We start from the raw sequence: 14,274 nt of genomic DNA, 5'->3' as shown, positions 1-14,274 counted from the left end.
TGAGTATATTAAAAATACACATACACTTGAGAGATAAGAAAGGAAAGCAATTTTTTGTTTGTTTTTATTTTCAACTTTTATTGATTTTATTAGGGTGACACTGGTTAATAAAATGATACAAGTTTAAAGTGTACAGTTCCAAAGTTAAGTCTCCTTCAGTCACAATTTATCCCCCCTTCACCCTCCCCTCTCTTCCCCCACCTCCTTTTCCCTTTCCCTCAGGTATCACTGTATTGTTGTTTGTGTCAATGAATTTGTTATTTTTTTTATTTTTTTGCTTAATCCCTTGATCCTTCTCATCCAGCCCCAAACTCTCCCTCCCCTCTAACAGCTATCAGTCTGTTCTCTGTATTTTTTAGTGTTTCTATTATATTTATTTGTTCATTTTGTTCATCAGATTCCACATATAAGTGAAATCATATGGTATTTGTTTTTCTCTGATTGGCTTAAGGAAATCTTACATTTTGCAATGGCATGGTGGGAAAGCAATTTCTTAAATATCAGGACATGAGTAAAGTTGTTTATCAACATTAAACAGTTATGAAGTCCTTAGTGGTCTCTGTGTAAAAGAGATGAGATAATTTTTTTTAATTCAATAATTTCTATTCTAAAAAGAACAAAAGGCAGCCCTGGCTGGTGTAGCTCAGTGGATTGAGTGTGGGCTGGGAACCAAAGCATTGCAAGTTTGATTCCCAGTCAGGGCACATCCCTGGGTTGCAGGCCAGTGGGGGCCACATGAGAGGCACCCACATGTTGATGTTTCTCTCTCTCTCTTTCTCCCTCCCTTCTCCTCTCTAAAAAAAATAAATAAAATCTTTAAAAAAAAGAACAGATTGAGCGCCGGCTGGGAACCAAAGTGTCCCAGGTTCGATTCCCAGCCAGGGTACATTCCTGGGTTGCAGGCCATAACCCCCAGCAACCGCACATTAATGTTTCTCTCTCTCTCTCTCTCCCTCCCTTCCCTCTCTAAAAATAAATAAATAAAATCTTTTAAAAAAAAGAACAAAAGCCTTCTGGAAAGACTAATACAGGGTAGGCTTGTCTAGGCAGGAGATAAGAATACATATGAGCCCTTTTCCACACTTACATGTCCTGATGGATTGAGTCATCCCTAAGTAATACAGTTTATTGGCCCCCATTCTTTTGTTAACATACAGCAGTTTCATACAACTACTGTGTACTAGGAACTGGGAATACAAAGAATAAGAAACCATGAAGCTTTTTGCTCATGGGAGCTCTTAAGCTAGTGGGGAAGACAAGCATATGTATAGGTAAATTGTACTAAAATTTTAAGTTATAATAGAAATGTAACTATACTCTGAGGGAACTTATAAGGCAGAGCTGTTCAATCTGCTTAGGGGAATTGGAAGACTTCAGAAAGGTGACATGAGAGCTAACCATAACCTTTTCCTTATCTATAATTGGATATATAATTGCATATATACATACACACAAACTATATGATGATGATGCCCTTTTCCCTACCCTCTAGTGCATGTACTAATACACACATGGGAAATACAATTGTTTGGAGGGAAAATAAAATAAAAACCTCAAGTATATCTATAATTAGGGTTCAGATGCAGATTGTCTGGGAGAACACATTCATGTGTGGGTAGATTTTTCCCAGAAGTGTAATTTAAGAGCAATAAAAGGACCCTAGAGAGAGGAGCCAGGCTTCATCAGTGATAACCCAGAGGGTCAGAGGAGAGTGCTGTTCCAGGTGGCTGCATAGAAACCTGTCCCAATCTTGTTATTCATTCTGGAGACATGTGGACATACTGGGGACAAAAATAACAAGTGTTTGGACAGAACAAGCAACACTACTGAACTCTTAACATTTTAAGGCTCAATTGACCAGATTTGGGGGCCCTCCTAACTCTTTGTAACATAGAAAGAGAGAGCTTTCTACTTCTAACTTCATATACCACACACAAACAACTAAATCATTATGGAATCATAAGGTGAGAAGAATGATGTTCAAGAAAGACAAGCACAAAGTTTTGGTATAGAGCTCCTTTAAAATATAAGATTTCCTACTGCATCCAACTAAAGCTTCATTTATTCAACTATCTGAGAAGCACATCTCAAGTTCCTATTATGTGCCAGTGACACTCAGTGTTTAAAAGTACCTGTGTTGGCTACTCACTCATTCCCTCCTCAGTCTCAACAAAGGACCTTTCTGAAATGAAGGACACATGGAGGCTAAAATAATACACTTCTATTCCTTCTCTATTAAATGAGATGGAGGCAGGCATGGAATGGGGAAGAAAATTACTTTTGTGGACAAAAATGTGAAATTATTGTCAATAGAGCTGGCTGCTGGATGAGAACCACTCCTTCTTAAGCAAATGGGGCAATAAGATAGTTGGAACAGGCAGAAATAGCAGAAACTCTGATGAAAGGGGTGAAGAGGGCTGGTACAGAACAGTGGTTAAAAGCCTGTATTTGAATTCCAGCCCTACCACTTAATTCAATTTCCTCATCTCTAAAATGAGGATATAAATAGTTGTGCCAATGGTGTTTAATAAGAATGAGACCTGGCTGGTGTGGCTCAGTGGATTGAGCTCCAGCCTGCGAACCAAAAGATTGCCAGTTCAATTCCCAGTGCAGGGCACATGCCTGGGGTGGGGCCAGGTCCCTAGTTGGGGGCATGTGAAAAGCAACCAATATCTCACACAACAACGTTTCCCTTCTCTTTCTCTCTCCCTTCACCTCTTTCTAAAAATAAATTTTAAAAAATATTTAAATAAATATTTAATAAGGATGAAATGAGTGTTGGTCGGTAGTTACCAAGTTTTCAGGGCAAACCAAGACCCTTTTTATATTAATGCTTGTGCAGATCCCACATTCAGTCTGAAGGGTTTATTCTCCCAGCCGTTGGGTGTTGGCCCCACTGCCTTGGTCAAGGCCATGCTCTCTTTCCAGGCAGTCCATATCCAATGACTGTTGATGCCCATGGTATGGGACGGAGAGAATAAGGGCCCTGCCTGCTTACCCTAGCAAGGACCAACTAGGAAGGGCCATGCTTGCTCCAAACATCCCATAGGATCAGCTCAGCTGAGTCCTTGTATTTCCAACACAGTCTAACTTCAACCTCTGCTTCACCCCACTTCCTTTCCTTCCCCTCACAGCATTGATCCTGGGAGCATTCCCTAGTAAACCTCCTGCATGTTAATCTCCCTTTCAGAGTTGGCTTCCTGGAGAACTCAACTGGTAACAATAGAAACATTGAAAAGAAGATACAATAAGACCTCATATGCCCTCCACTTGGATTCAACAGTTCTTAACATTTAGCCAGAGCTGTTACTTCTCTCCCAATCTCCCTCCTCCTCCTCTTCTCTCTCTCTTATGTTCTTTAATATTCACCCAAGGATATTGATGTTAGAAACAGAGGAAGTTGCAGAGAGGAGGGGAAAGAGAGAGAAAAACACTGTGTAAGAGAGAAACATTGATTGGTTGCCGCAACACATGCTCTAACTGGGGGTCAAACCCTCAACCTAGGTATGTGCCCTGACCAGGGATAGAACCCGCATCTTTTTGGTGTATGGGGTGACGTTCCAACAAACCAAGCCAACCTGCCAGAGCTCTTCCTTCTTTCTTAATGAACCATTTTAAAAGTAAGTTGCAAAGAGCATGATACTTAACTCCTAAATACTTGGGCATGTATTTCCTAAGAATCAGAACATTTTCCCCCAAATCCATTATGGTATAACAAGGCATTACTATACCTAAGGAAATTGACAATAATTCTCTGATATCTAGTCATATTCATATTTCTGAATTGTCCTAAAGTATGTTTTATAGCTATTTTATTTTAATTTTAAAAAAATCCTCACCTGAGGATATGTATGTTTATTGATTTGAGAGAGAGAGATACAGAGAGCAACATCAATCAGTTACCTCCCATAAGTGCCCTGATGGGATGGAACTGCAACCTGGGTACATGCCCTGACAGGGAATTGATCCCAGAACTTTTGTTGTATGGGATGATGCTTCAACCAATTAAGCCTCTCAGCCAGGACTATAGATGCTGATTTTTGAAACAGGATTCAGTTAAGGTTCACATATTGTATTTGGTTGTTATGGGATTTTATCCCCTTAATTTAGAATTTGTTTAATGATAATGGGTTTTTGAAGAGCCAGTTGAGTTTTCTTATAGAATGTCCCTCCCACACACTGTTTTTTCCTGATTGTTTTCTATGCATTATTTAATCTTTTATTTTTTCTCCTATATTTCCTATAATCAAAGCACCTTCTGGATACTTGGTTAGATTCAGAAAAGCATTTTTGACAAGATTAATATCTAGGTGCTGTTTTATATCCCATGTTCCATGCTGCCAGTAGACATGAGCTATTGGGATGCCCTGCTGTAAAGGATGCCCAGTTTGATCCCTTAGTTAAGGTAACAGCTACCAGATCATTTCATCATAAAGGTCTACTTTCCTTTTTTGGAATTAGTAATTAAAATGTGGATTGATATTTTAGTTCTGGCCAAACTGTCTGTTTCACAACAATCTTCTACCTCGTGATTTTAGTGTTCATGGTCTTTGCCTTAAACAATGATCATATTGAGGATTGTAAAATACCGTTTTACTAATTCTATCTTTCATTCCAGTTTTATTACTTGGCATTCTTCTGTAAAGGATGACTTTCCTCCCCCTCTAGCATCCTTTTTTCTCTCTTTTTCTTTGTGTTAAATACCACTGTGGACACATGGATATTTTTTTAATTTTTATTGGGCCAGTGTGGGCCCCTTCAAGTTGATTTGTGTATGTTTTAGATGTGAACCTATCAGTATTTGAGCAGTCTTTCTTTTCTGGTTCAGCAAGATTGCAGACTCCTAGGTCAGGTCACCTTGTGCTTTCACTTCTTCAGTCCTAGAATCAGTCTTTCTTTTTTTAATGAGCTCTGATTCCTGTTAGTGGAAAATGATATTTAGAATCCAAGATGAAAGGACTAGGTATGCTCCTTGCCACCAACAAGGAGGCACCTTTTATTTTATTTTATTTTTAAATTTTTTTCATATTTTTAAACTTTTTAATAAAGCAAATGTTCATGCATTTTGTACTGGTTTATTATTTAAGAATCTGTATTAAAAGAACAATCAGAGAACACAAAAGTGAATGTTCAAAACTATTTAGTGGAGCATTATTTTCTTTTTTAGAGGAAAATCATTTCTTAATCGTTTATGCCATTGAAGTTGTCCCAATTTTTCCACCTTTGCTACCCTCAGCCTGCCCCAGACTTCCACAGTCAATCCCTACACCATTGTCTTTGTCCATAGGTCCTTCTTATAGGTTCTTTCACTAATCCCTTGACCTTCTTTCAATCAGTCCCCACCTCCACCCTCCCTTCTTACAGCTGTCAGTCTATTCGATGACTCTATGCCTCTGGTTTTATTTTGCTCCCTAGTTTATTTTGTTCATGAGAATCCACTTATAAATGAGGTCATGTGTCATTTGTCTTTCACTAGCTGGCTTATTTCACTTAGCATAATAGTCTCTAGTTCAATCTGTGCTGTAGTAAAAGGTAGGAATTCCTTCTTTTTTCTGCTGTGTACCATTCTATTATGTACATATAACACAGTTTTTTAATCCACTCATCTACTGATGGGTGCTAAGGTTGTTTCCAAATCTTGGCTATTGTAAATAGTATTGCTATGAACACTGGGGTGCATATATTCTTTTGAATTGGTGTTTCAGGATTCTTAGGGTATATTTCCAGCATAGGAACAGACACATAGACCATTGGAACATAATACAGAGCCCAGAAATAAAACCATGTCTCTATGGTCAATTAATATTTGACAAAGAGGGCACGTGCATACAATGGAATAAAGACAGTCTCTTCAATATATGGTTCTGGGAGAATTGGTCTGTACATGAAAAAAAATGAAGCTACACCACCAACTTATACCATACACCAGGATAAACTCAAAATGGATAAAAAATTTTAAAATAAGTCATGATACCATAAAAATCCTAGGGGAAAAAATGGGCAGTAAAATTTCAGATATCCCACACAGTAATATTTTTGCTGTCACATCTCCAAAAACAAGGGAAATAAGGGAAAAAATGAACAAATGGGACTACATGAAATTAAAAAGCTTCTGCACAGGTAAAGAAACCATCATCAAAATGAAAATGGAACAAACAGTATGGGATAACATAAAGGGTTCAGCACAAATAATGCCCCTTTTAATTTTAAAACTTTTTATTACAAAATCATAAACATGTAATTCTGTAACATAATATCATACTTGAGCAAACCATATGACATTTTGGGTGAAATGTTCAAATTGCCATCCATCTAATGCAAGACATTCAGGTACCTTACCAACAACATTCAAGTTAGCCTGACTTCTGCTGGACCCTTTATTTGCTAATGATACATCGGACAGGGTTTAACCTCCAAAATATATAAAGAACTTGTATGACTCAACACCAGGAAGACAATCCAATTTGAAAAAGGAGGAAAAGACCTGAATAGACATGTCTCCAAGGAGGACATAAAGAAGGCACCTAGAAAATATTTGCACATCCTTTTCTCAAATCATGGTGAAATAAAATGGATAGATTTTGTCAGAGCAGCAAAAGAGGAAATAATTCTATTTAAAGAGAAAGCTAAGGAAGTGTTGGATAAAGCTGAAAATGCAAAAAAAAAAAATCCTATATAACCCCCAAGATGTTAACTTACAGTTAAGGAATAAAGTGATGTGGGAAGTAGTAGAGAGAGATGTGGAACAAGAAGCATTGGGAAAAAAATCATAGATCAGCAAGAATCCATAAACAAATGGAAATGAATATGTCACAGATTTAAAGGAAAAAGAAAGGGAAATAAAGCTGTCCAGGCTGGGTTAGCTGAAAGAAAAGTACAGTGTTAGAGCAAGAAAACTAAATTCGGTAGTAATGATGAATGTGATAAAAAATGATGCAGCTGGACCAGTAAAAAGACCAAGAGGAGAAACAAAGGTGAATCTATATCAAAACAACAGAAAACAGAAAATTGTTCTGGATACCAGCAGTTCAGTAAACAATTTTTTTAAGAATTTATTTTAATTAGATTTTAAACTGTTTCTGCCTTTGAAGATTTTAAAAAAGGAAACCAAATTAGGTCCACTTAAATGTCTACCTGTGAGAAAAGCTTTTTGTTGTTGTTGAACATGTCCTTTTTTTTTTTGGTATTCAAAGAGGATTTTTAAAAATATATGGCTCTGTTTGTATTATTTCAAATGATATAAATATCAAAATAAAGATTCTTCCTTCCACTACATTGCCTTTGTAATGTGAGGATATATTTAAGTAAAAATTAATAAAATATATATTATATGCAAAAAAGAAGGCACCTTTTAAAAAGTAAAATCTTACTCAATAACTCCCAAAAGTAAAACAAAAAGTACAGCTTTTTTTAGATTACAGGACATTGTAATAGAAAACATTTATTGTCATTAAAGTTGATGAAAGCCAACTTGAAGAGAAGAGAGACTTCAATTAATAGGTTTCTGAATCTGGAAAATTCTGAACTTGAAAAAGACAATGGTTGGTCAAAGACACCAATCACTGAATTTTTTTCTTTATTTTAATATTAATCTTACTTACAATTGCCAAGGGAGGTCTTGATGTTTAGATATGCAGAAAAGGAGCTCACTATTGATTTTTATACTTAAATTTTTTTTTTCATCAAGATACAAAGGGAATATATTGTAACGGTGAGAAAAATGTTGTTCATTTCCTGATAATGGGTCTCCTTAAATATGAGAAGTTATACCCTATTCTCTTGTGATGAGAAGCAGGGCACCAGTACTCCCATTATGTTTCACTTAGAAGCACTGAGGCATATAAATGAACTTTTTAGTACAGACAATAAGCTGTGAGGCTATTTGGAGGAAAAAGAAAGGCAGGAGAATACAGAAAGAGGAGAAATGTCTTCCTTTGCACCATTCGAATCCTTCGCAGTGAAGTGCCCAGATTAATCTGTGGGGAGACCTTGTCACTATGTTCAAGGCTGCTTCAAATACATGGGTTTAGCTTGTCTAGAAGGAGGGAAAGACTGGATGAAGCTAACAGTGTTATTGGTAAATAGTCAGCAGTCACTCATATGATCCAGGGTGGGGATGTTTCATCATGTATATAGTTGGCAATGTTCATGTTTTTTCTTTGTTCAAACATAGTTGTGGAGTAGTCTTGTTTTTGTCTTGATCCATCCTCATCACAGAGTGGCCTGTCTGATGTTGACATTCTGAGAAATTATTTATGTTTCCTAGGAGAATACCAAGGCCTAGCTGTGAGTGTCTGGTAAGTCTAGATGTCAGCAATTGCATACTCTTCCTCACCTGGGAGGACCCACTGACCCATCCTCTGCTGCAGCATTCATAGTTCCAAAGCCCATATCTTGGACAGGAAAGAATGTGAATGCCAGTGGCTCTTTCATCCATCTCTTTCTCTGCTTCTTTGTGTATGGACCAACTATAATCATTCCTCTGTTCTCAAATTTGTGTCTTTGGTTCAAGCAAGCACTAGAAACTAATTAGGGTCTCTAAATCTTAACTCCAGATTCCCTGGAAAGAGAATATGATTCTCTTTGACTAAGAGGGAAAGATTGTACAAGACAAATATAATTCCCTAAGCCCACTCTGTAAAGGGGAGCAATCCTCAAATAAAAATATTAGGCATTGCCTAACACAGAGACAATTTACCCAAGCTCCATGTTAGGGACTTCAACAATAGAATAGAAGATTCATGAAGCTAACACCTGAATGCCTTTAGTGCTTTACAGAAACAAAGAATTTCTACCATCATTTTCAACCCTTCTAACCACTCTGTGGAATGGGTATTATTCATTCCATCTAAAAGGGAGAAAGGTGAGGGTCAGAAGAATTCAGAGATTTTCCCAAGCCTATACAGCCTGTTACTCTAGAATTGAGACTAGAAAGAACTCGGGCTTTATGATTCCTAGGGCAGGTCTCCCTCCACTATGGGAGTGAGACTGTTTTTTCTCAGACCCTGGGGCACACTAATGAGGGATTAGTGGGTATTTGCTCAAGGTGAAATAACTAGTAAAAGGATAAGCCAGGTTTTATTCCCAATTGTCTGAATCTAAGACCAGTGTAGAAGTAATTAAAGGCTAGCAGAATGAGAGGTATAGGAAACTGTATGGAGAATAGAATTGCTTTTTCTCTAGAAGGAGAGAAAGGTGGTAAAAAAAAAAGGGAAGAAGGAGACATAGGGCTTAATGCAGCTTTTCTGACATGTGGAGAGTTTTGATAAAGCACAGGAACCCTCACGGAGGACAAATTAACTCACCCTGAATCCTGGAGCCATATGGGTAGGAAAAGCTGAGGGATGGTGGAGGTCAGTTCAGTGTCACGACTATGCAGTCTCTTCAACCTGGAGATTAACGTGACTATCTTACTTGTGGGGTAGGGAAATAATGGAAATATGGCTGAAATTTCCTCCAGCCCTCCAGATCTATGATCTATGATTTTAATAAGCTCCATAAAGGCAAGAGACCCTATAAATTGTCTCTGGAGATGCAACTCTCTGCAATTCCCAGTGTGGAAGCAATTTTGCATTGAACTATTTTATATTTTATAAATTTGGTTCCTTATTATTTAATTGGACTCTTGGGGAAAATGCCTAATAATTCAGAACATCCTGCAGAGCCCAGCACTGCAGCCATTAACATGGTGGATGTCACAGTGGCTCACATTGTCATCACCAAGACTCTAACCAGATGCAGGCTTTGACTTTGGCCTATGGAGGACTTTTAAACTTCTTGGGTGGTTTCACAATGGATGTTCAAAGGACTGACATTCCTAGGTGTATAACAGAATTCTAAATTCTAGAGCATTTGGGGAAGTTTGGTACAAAAAGGTAAGAAAAGGACAAATTTAGTGTTCTCAGGGAGTTTTCTTTTCATGCTTCCATGAAGAGAATTGTTAAAAAAAACAACAATGTGTTATTTTTTGGTTTTTCACTATGGCAGCTGGAGCTGATTTTAAAGGAATAGTAAATTAATCAGTTCGGTTCTGGCCTTTGTCTTGGGGCATAGATGTTGCCTTGCTGCAGGGGGAAAGTCCCTTCTGGCTTGGTGGGCTTAGTGACTCAGAAATGGGGAGTATTCTAGCTCCCAAACAAAGGTCATAGCCCTCCTGTTATTTGAAAGTGTTGGGGGAGGGTTTCCTACCCATGGGGTATCCCCAGGATAGTCCTTGGTGGTGGAAGCAGGCAAGCACACTCGAGTCTGTGGGGTTTGCAATGTCCATAACAACATATGGTTAATAAATGAATGGACAACTCCACTCAAGTGATGCCCCTCCCCCCTCAGGGTGTTCTCATGCAAAAGGTTTAAGCCTGTTAAAGTAGTCTCTGGCATCCCAAAATCACCCTTTAGTATCCCTCCCCCCAGTGACTCCCACTATGGGATCACCCATGCCCAGCCCTACCACCCTGCTCTAACCTACTCACACAAACAACGACAGCATTGTTGTGCCCACCTACCTGTTTCTCCCCATTCCACTCATTCTCTGCATGCAGACCCACTCAGACACCACAGTGGGCTTAGAAAGGCAGGAAGAGAAACCATGTCCTGGGAGCTCAGTTGCATTTCAAAACCTGGGCTGCCTTCCCTTTTCTGCTGTGAGCTCATGGTTTGAAGGCTATTCAATTTGTTCCTCTCTCCTATCATGAATCCACAGGCTTAGTCTATATGCTAGAGGTAAAAGGCTGTTTCCCTGGTGTGAGGAAACTTTACACCCTCACATCTGACTTCCAGGCAGACGTTCACTGTCTTCCCAGGCAACAAGAGGAATGTTAATCCTACAAAGCTCCTGTCTGGGCATCTGCCCAACTTCTTTTTACCCTGGCTTGAAACTAATGGACCTGACAACTTTGCTGCAGGTCTCCTGGCCTGACCCTCTCCCTGGTGTCTTATGCCACCTCTGACTGATCCAGGACTTAGGGACAGGCCCTGGAAAGGGGCTGGACCTCAGGTGAGCACTCACACTCACATCCATTCAAGGGGCAATTGTGCTTATTTCTGGAATCCTTTATCACAGCCCTCAGAATATCTGCTTCCTAATAAGAACTGTTATTTTTCTCTCAAAGGAATTTAAAATTAGATTATCTTTGTTCTCTAGTCCTATTTCTTGCCTCATGGTTATAATGATATAGATGGAGGTTGTCACTTTTTCCACCCAAAGTTAACTATGGGAACAATATTTGTCTCATTAATTTTTCATTTAGCACATAGAATAAAACATATCTGTTTCCATCAACATTTCAGGTTTTAGGTTTCTATAGACTTACAATCAGCAGATACACTACACTCTATAAAAAGAACAGGCTTAAAGGCAGTATATATGTGTGTTCTAATCTCTTGCCACTGCCATAAAACTTATTGTGAAATTGTGAAAGGAAAGGCTAAAGATTTCAAAGTAAAAAAAAGATGACCTTGCCTGGTTCTGTCTAGTGGCCCTGAGGATAACTCAGATTGTACATATTCAGTGCTACCAAATGAAGAGGTTGAAGCATAGAGTCTCTTCGGGACAATATCAAAGAGAGGATGCTTGATGTTAAGCCTCTGGTCACTTCCACTGACCTCACCACAGGAAAGGGTTTTAGACCTGAACTTTAGGAACACATCCTGGTGTCCCATTACTTTCCCATACCCCAAGTTCTTGAAAGATGGTCAGGTACTTAACATATCAGCTGAGTCTGAATTGATGAGAAAGTAGAGGGCAGAAATTAATTTAATTGTCAGGCAGTATGAGGGTAAAATTTACTCCTAGCCTGAAGACTTATGGGGTGGCTCTTCCTTATTTTACCCATCTTGCCTGTATCCATGCTTTGGTAATTCTAACCTACCATTCCTTTAAATCTTCCACATAGGATTATATCTTGAAGCATGGAAGGTACTATGTGTTTTTTGATGAGTCTCCTTTTTCAATATTCTAGGTATTATAGGTTCTATCTTTTCTTTAGCTAGATCCACTAGTATTTACCATGTGTTTGAAAGAATAAAAACCCCAAGGTATAAAGCCTGAAGTCCATGTAGGCAAAGGTGCTTCATAGATGGTACCAGTGAAACAAAAGTGAGCCTGAATGTCATATATTTCATTGGTGTAGTGGCCCTGGGGACTGAACTCAGAGCACTTATACCTTGAAAAACCACCATAAATATTTAGTGAGCTGATAATCAAGGCAGAGCTAGTGGAGAAGAAGGCAGTAAATTCTATGCTAAGGCATATGAGAAATATTTTCCTTGGTTGAAAGAATTTATGAGTACTGTGGGGGTGGGGCAGTGCAGGCAGAGGGGATGAGGAGTGAAGGATTGAATTCATGATTTGCTATGATATTTATTTTTAGGACTTGAACTGACTCCAGAGCATTTTCTTCCCACTCCGGCATTTTAAAAACTATATATAATAAAATCGTCAGTCCTACTCTTATTATGAAAACAAAATACAATTTCAAAAATTCCCCAGCCTAGTTATATTTGAAGGTCTGAGTAATCTTTGATGTTTTATTGTTCTCTTTTGGGTAATCACTACAAAGAGATTATCCACTTCAATATATTCCTTCTTGGTACAAGATGCCACGTCTGTCTCTAATTTTGCAAAAATCTGGGAAGGTGAGTTGGTACACAGGGGAGAGACTGGGCACTAATGCTGTCCAGTAGACCAGGCAGATTCCCCAGAGCTAACATAACACTAATCTGCTGTCCCCTTGGAGTTTTGCTTACAGACCCTTACTTGGAGGAAACTAGGTTGGTCTAATGTGGCATGATTCAATAGTTAACCATGAAGCTGTAGAAATAGGAGGGGTTATCCATCACTCTGATCCCCTGGAAAAATATCTTTATCTTGTCAGGTAGACAACAACCCTGGTCAAAATGTCTGAGTAGCCCACTGTTTCCCAAATGTGGTCAAGGGAATTCATGCCCCATGAGATATCTTTAAACAAAAGGTTCTGGTCACATAAGGGTGGGAAATGCTGTATTGACAACGCTTCTGGGGGACTTTTGGGAGAACACACCACAGGCTCTGAAATGCCCTGAAGCAAATTTCTCAAACCAATTTAGCCAGTAACTCTTATTAACCATTTCCAGCCACTTGTCAACATACAGGCTAGCTCTGACCACATCTACCCCTCGGTAGTTTCCAGGAGCAATTCTCATTTTCCAAAGGTCTTCACTGTTGCTTCCCTCCCTCTCCTCTCACCCTGCCTGTTTCTTCAAGATTCAGAGTGAGGATCATTCAAAGTGTTCCTTGTTCCCTGATTTGATTGAAATCCTCATTTTGGGACTCCCAGCACATCTCTGCATTCCTCTCCTAGCACATAGGACACTCTAGGATAATTACATACCTCTAATTATATACCTTCCTCTGAAGCTTCTTGAGGGCAAGGGCCATATCTTGTTCCTCTTTGTCTTCTACAAGTATAGCACAGCATTGGAGTCAAAGAACACAGTAATGGTGTGCATAAATGAGAATTAATAAGATAATGTGCAAGCAATGGAGCCCACTCCCCACCACTCACCTGGGGTGGGGATTCACCACCTTTCTGAGGGGCCCCCAAACACTTGCTTTCTGTCTGGGCTGTGGAAATATTTATGGCAGACTCCTTTATAAGAAAGCTAATTTCTTGTCAACTAAAGCTTGGGGGTCAGAAACTCTATTGAACAACTGACCAACTTTGTTAGAACCTACGACTTAAAATAAGATCCTTAGATGATTTGCATGCAATTAAAGATTGAGAAGTACTGTTCCTCAGGCATAGCAGGACTGGTATCATGAGATAGGGTCTATGTCCAGACTTCAACATAAGGACCATAATGTTGTTAGAACAAAACATCTAGGAAGGTAGGTTAAGTGAATTTGAAGGTAGTAAAAATACTTCATATACATTGTTTTTACTTTTTCAGGCATTGTTCTAGCTGCTTTTATATATATTAAGTAAATTCTCTTATCACCTACCCAAATGTAAATAATGAAAAACAGAGAAATTACCTCATTTTGAGCCTGACCCAATAAAAATTTTAATTTTGAAATAATTAAAATTCACAGGAAGCTATAAAATAGTACCCTACACCCAGCCTCCCCAATGTTAGCATTTTACATAACTTTGGTACTGTATCAAAACCAGTAATTTGGATGCAATCTGTAGAACTTATTCAGATTTTGCTAGTTTTTACATGCACTCATGTGTGTGTACATGTATGAGTGTGTGTATTCTATGCAACTTCTCTACATGTAGAGATTCATGTAACTAC

The sequence above is a fragment of the Phyllostomus discolor genome, chromosome 6 (genome assembly GCF_004126475.2).
Source record: "Phyllostomus discolor isolate MPI-MPIP mPhyDis1 chromosome 6, mPhyDis1.pri.v3, whole genome shotgun sequence".
NCBI lineage: Eukaryota > Metazoa > Chordata > Mammalia > Chiroptera > Phyllostomidae > Phyllostomus > Phyllostomus discolor.
Note: the sequence above shows the minus strand (reverse complement) of the source record.